We start from the raw sequence: 6000 nt of genomic DNA, 5'->3' as shown, positions 1-6000 counted from the left end.
ACTAGGATTTGCTCCTTTTCCAATCCAGAATTCCAGCTGCCTGAATTCTCCCTCTTCAAATAAACCTTGCAAAATAAGAGAGAAAAGGCATAAATATGGTACCACAAGTAATATAAACAGCCCAAAAAGCAATAAATATCAACATGAAAGCATGATGCATAATGGACGTATCAACGACTCTAACAGAATTGTCATTCAACTCATTGAGCAAGTCATTCTGAGCCTTAAGTACTTGTTCTACCTGAGTAGTGACCATAGAGGCATGTTTACTCAAGAGCTTAAGATCATTGACGTTTCTGTCCACGCAAGCACTTAAATGACTAAGCATACGAGCATTCTGTTCCAATTGTCTGCTAACATAATCATTGAAACTCTGTTGTTTGGCAACAAAGTTATCAAATTCATCCAGGCATAAGCTAGCAGGTTTATCAAAAGGAATATCACTCTCATCGAATCTACGAAGAGAATTTACCTCTACTACTTGTATCGGGTTATCAAGACCATAGATCTCTTCGATAGCTGGTAGATTTTTGACATCTTCACATTTAATGCCTTTCTCTTTCATAGATTTCTTAGCTTCTTGCATATCTTCACGACTGAGGAATAGAATACCTCTTTTCTTAGGAGTTGGCTTCAGAGGTGGTTTGGGAATAGTCCAAGCATTCTCATTGCACAAGATATTATTCAATAGGATCTCAGCTTGTTCTACAGTTCGTTCCCTAAAAATACAACCAGCACAATTATCTAGGTGGTCCTTAGAAGCATCAGTTAGTCCATTATAGAAGATATCAAATATTTCATTCTTCTCAAGAGAGTGATCAGGCAAAGCATTCAGTAGCTGGACAAGCCTCCCCCAAGCTTGTGGGAGATTATCTTCTTCAACTTGCGCAAAGTTGTATATTTCCTGCAAGGCAGCTTGCTTCTTATGGGCAGGGAAATATTTCTCAAAGAAGTAGTAGATCATATCCTGGGGGCTACCCACACAACCAGGAGCAAGAGAAGTGAACTAAGTCTTAGCATCATCCTTTAGCGAGAAAGGAAACATCTTAAGGATATAGTAATGGCGGATCTTTTCCTCACTCGTGAATAGGGTGGCTATATCGTGCAGTTTGGTAAGATGGGCTACAACCGTTTCAGACTCATAACCGTGAAAAGGCTCAGATTCGACCAAAGTGATTAACTCAGGGTCGACAGAGAATTCATAATCCTTATCGGTCACAAAGATAGGCGAAGTAGCAAACTTCGGATCGTATTTCATCCTAGTGTTCAAAGATTTTTCTTTCCACTTGAACAGTAATTTCTCAACATCATTGCTATCCTCACAAGCAAGAAAGTCCTCATCTATCTCTCCCTCCATAACATAACCCTCAGGAATATCACGCAATCCATATCTAGGAGAACTAGTTCTATCAGGCAAAATAGTAGGTTCTACCTCAATAATCTCAGCAGTTTCAGAAGTATCATCACATCTAGCAGCAACTCTAGCAATTTGTGCATCAAGGAACGCACCTAGTGGCAAAGCTGTATCAAGCATAGCATCATCATAAGCATCATGGGCAGCAGAAGTAGCATCATCAAGCACAGGCGACATATCAAGATTTCTAGCAGGAGGTGGTGTCGCAAACTTACTCATAACTGAAGGTGAATCAAGTTCAGAGCTAGATGGCAGTTCCTTACCTGTCCTCGTAGTTGAGGGCAAGACTTTAGTTCTTGGATCTTCCAGATTCCTCATAGTGACCAGCAGACTTAAATCCCAAGCGACTCAGAGAATATAGTTGTGCCTCCTTGCCAACGGTGCCAGAAAAAGGTCTTGATAACCCACAAGTATAGGGGATCGCAACAGTTTTCGAGGGTAGAGTATTCAACCCAAATTTATTGATTCGACACAAGGGGAAGCCAAAGAATATTCTCAAGTATTAGCAGTTGAGTTGTCAATTCAACCACACCTGAAAGATTTATTATCTGCAACAAAGTATCAGTAGCAAGGTAGTATGATAGCAGCAGTAGCAATAGAGTAATAGTAGCAGCAGCGACATCAGTAGCAACAGAGTAAAAGTAGCAGCAGTGACGACAGTAGCAACAAAGTAACGTAGTAAGGACGAGTAGGAAAAAATCGTAGGCACTGGATCGGTGATGGATGATTATGTCGGATGTTATTCATCATGCAACAGTTATAACACGGAGAGATATGTAACTAGCTCGAGTTCGTCAATCTAATGTAGGCATGTATTCAGTATGTAGTCATACGTGCTTAGGAAAAAGAACTTGCATGATATCTATTGTCCATCCCTCCCGTGGCAGCGGGGTCCTAATGGAAACTACGGGATATTACGGTTCTCCTTTTAATAAAGAACCGGACCAACGCATTAACACTTGGTGAATACATGAACTCCTCATACTATGGTCATCTCCGGGAGTGGTTCCGACTATTGTCACTCCGGGGTTGCAGGGTCATAACACATAGTAGGTGACTACAACTTGCAAGATAGGATCAAGAACACACATATATTGGCGACAACATAATAGGTTCAGATCTGAAATCATGGCACTCGGGCCCTAGTGACAAGCATTAAGCATGGCAAAGTAGTAGCAACATCAATCTCAGAACATAGTGGATACTAGGGATCAATCCCCGTCAAAATTAACTCGATTACATGATAGATCTCATCCAACCCATCACCGTCCAGCAAGCCTACGATGAGATTACTCACGAACGGTGAAGAGCATCATGGAATTGGCGATGAAGGAAGGTTGGTGATGACGATGGCGATGATCTCCCCTCTCCGGAGCCTAGAACGGACTCCAGATCTGCCCTCCACAGGAAGAACAGGAGGTGGCGGCGCCTCCGTATCGTAAAACGCGATGAACCCTTCTCCTTGATTTTTTTTCGGACGAAAGGGACTAAATAGAGCTGAGATTGGAGGCGGTGGAGCAACGTGGGCCCCACAAGCCTGCCAGGCGCAGCCAGGGGGCCCCGCGCCTGGTGGGCTTGTGGGCTCTCAGCTCCACCCCTCCGGTTGATTCTTGTGCCAGTATTTTTTATATATTCCACAAAAAATCCCCGTAAATTTTCAGGTCATTCCGAGAACTTTTATTTCTGCGCAAAAACAACACCATGGCAATTCTCCTGAAAACAGCTTTAGTCCGGGTTAGTTCCATTCAAATCATGCAAATTAGAGTCCAAAACAAGGGCAAAAGAGTTTGGAGAAGTAGATACGATGGAGACGTATCACATGCTTGCCCACGATCACGACCACGGCCTCAGTCTTCTGGATAGTTCACGTACAGGTGGTCGTTCTCCTCATCATACTGCCACGCCAGCTGCGTGTTGTCTGGATCACCTGCGCCGGGCGTACCTATATCTGTTGGGGTGTTGAAGTAATCTGTGAGCCACGGGGACTCAGCAATCGATGACCTTGGTACCGAAACTAGTCAAGTTATTAGGTGAGGAAGGTTCAGTGTTTAGGTTGCAGCATACTAAGCATTTATGGTGGCTAACTTACGAAGATCAAAGTTATAGATGTGGTGCTCTACGCGAGCGGTCGAAGACTAGGTGATCACTAAGTGATCCTGAACCCCTACCTACGTCGAGCATAACCCCACTGTGTTCCCGATCGAAGAGAGGTCTTCGAAGGGGGCAGTCACGGTTACGCACACAGTTGGCAGTTTTATTAGAGTTAGTTCAAGGTATCTATAACCGGATGTTAACAAATAATCCATGTTTCCACATAACCACGGGCACGACTTTTTGAAAGATTAAACCCTGCAGGGGTGCTCCAACTAGTCCATCACAAACGGTCACGGGCCGCAAAGTAATCCTCTATCACTAATCTCGTGATCTCGTCGGATTCCTTAGAGGAAAACCTCAACTCTGGGGAGACCCAAAGTTTCACCGAGATTCCTATACGCAAGATATATCGCTAAGGTAAGACAAAACTAGCAGGACCTCCGTCGTGTCGACGACCCCGATAAGAGCCGCGTATCTTAGTCTCAAGACACGATGGATGAGCACAGCATACAATGGCATGATAGACATCTCCCGAGTTGCCCCGGGTTGGCCCCGCACACGTCTCTAGTTTGGACCAACACTCATGAGGAGCACTGGCCCGGGTTGTTGATTAAATCCTCGGGGTAGCTATTCCCTATGCAGAATTATTATTAAGTGATTAGCAATTAAAACCAATGTTGGCTCCTGCCGGACAAGCCTTAACACTATAGGATTTATCAAGGGGGTCCCCATAACAACCCCGAACGTGTTAGGAGGGATCATTTATGGAAAACAAACACCGGTAGCCGAAACTAAGGCTGCAATAACGAAACAAATCACCCGGCAATAGGGTAGGCCTTCCGTCATTTACCAAGTATATAGGTGCATTAATTAAATAGTGGTTTAAAACATAATGATATCAAATACTCATGTTATCACATGAGACAGCTGGCACCTGCAACTAGCAAAGCTATCATAAGAAGTTGAGCAAGCCTACTTAGCCATACAACATTAGCTAGGAGGGGAAGGTGTTTGGGTTTCATGGCAATATCAGGAGGAAATTATATCAAGTGGTAGGCAGCAAGCATATATCGAAGGAAACATGATTCTAAGCATAACAAAGCTAGATACGGTATCAAGGTCACGGTCATCTTGCATGTGATGTCTTCAGCTCGGAACTGCTCTTGTTCGTCCTGCACGTACTCTCCAGAATCCACGTACTCGCTCTCCGATCACGGTGCTACCCAAGATAAAATAACAACCAATGAACACCAACACAATATGATGCAACAAACACATGATGCATGAGATGAGAATGAAGCATGCATCTCTATTCTAGTCACTTGCATATGCATGAGAAGAGAAGATAAACTTCTGGACAGAACTTCACTCTAAGCTATCTTGACATGCATGAAGATGGCACGAATAGGTGCATCACGAGAAAACAATGCAAAAGCATATAAAGAACATTGATAACGGAGCTACAGATCAACCGGAAACTACGAAACAAGATATGGAGTCCTACGGATCAATTCCACCACAAGCACACTCCATGGCACTCTTCTGGTATTCCCAGGTTGCCACATGATCAAACAAACAAATATGGGTGGGGTGGTGCAAAGAAACTCACCACACCACCAACAATACTAACACAAGCTTCAAAACAACTAAAACATGCAATTTGTCCTAAACAACACCATAGCAGTTTGTGAGCAACATGCAAAGCACCTAGAGCCACCCAAATGTGCCAAACAAGATATGTGGCAAAAGCTATACAAAGGCTCTACAAGCCTGAGCAAGAAGATAATACAAAGGAGTCACACACAGGAAGATCTACAGGTGCTAACTTGGACAAAAATAACAGATTCAGGGACTTAGTGAAAATCTCAGATTTTCACCAGCTGCTTATGCTGTGAAGCATTTTGACAGCCTCCAAAATGATATCTACAGGAAGTGAAAGTGCATCAAATTTAACAGAGAGCTAGACAAACACAAAAGCTCCAACTCTCCAGTTGATTGCAAGGGTTGATTCCCAACGCATGAGCTTTTGCAACCACAACAACAAGGGAAGAAAATAACAACAATTTCTCAGACTTAGTGAAAATCATAGGGTTTTCCCAAATCTGCAATCTGCTACCAAGTACCTACTTTGACAGCTCACAACAGAGGCATACAAACTCCTATGAATAAAACAAAGACACCAAGTTGTAGAGGGGTTCGCCCACTACAGCCACATCAAGGAACCATCCTCATAGGCTCAACACACCACTTAATATGAGGACCTAAACATGGCATCAAATCAGAAAATGACATTTCCAGAAAGTGTCTCAAAGTGAAATCTGATTCCACCAATGGATTCCTAGGAAGATTCTACCCCAAAAACATATATAATACCTAGGTACTTGCATACAACATGTAGGCACAAAGTTGAAAGGAAAAAACAACATAGAATCATATAGTCTCAAATAGTGCCATATCACATGTGGTACTCACTATTTCATCATCCACACATG

This window comes from Hordeum vulgare, chromosome 5H (assembly GCF_904849725.1).
Source record: "Hordeum vulgare subsp. vulgare chromosome 5H, MorexV3_pseudomolecules_assembly, whole genome shotgun sequence".
In the NCBI taxonomy this organism is placed as follows: domain Eukaryota; kingdom Viridiplantae; phylum Streptophyta; class Magnoliopsida; order Poales; family Poaceae; genus Hordeum; species Hordeum vulgare.
Note: the sequence above shows the minus strand (reverse complement) of the source record.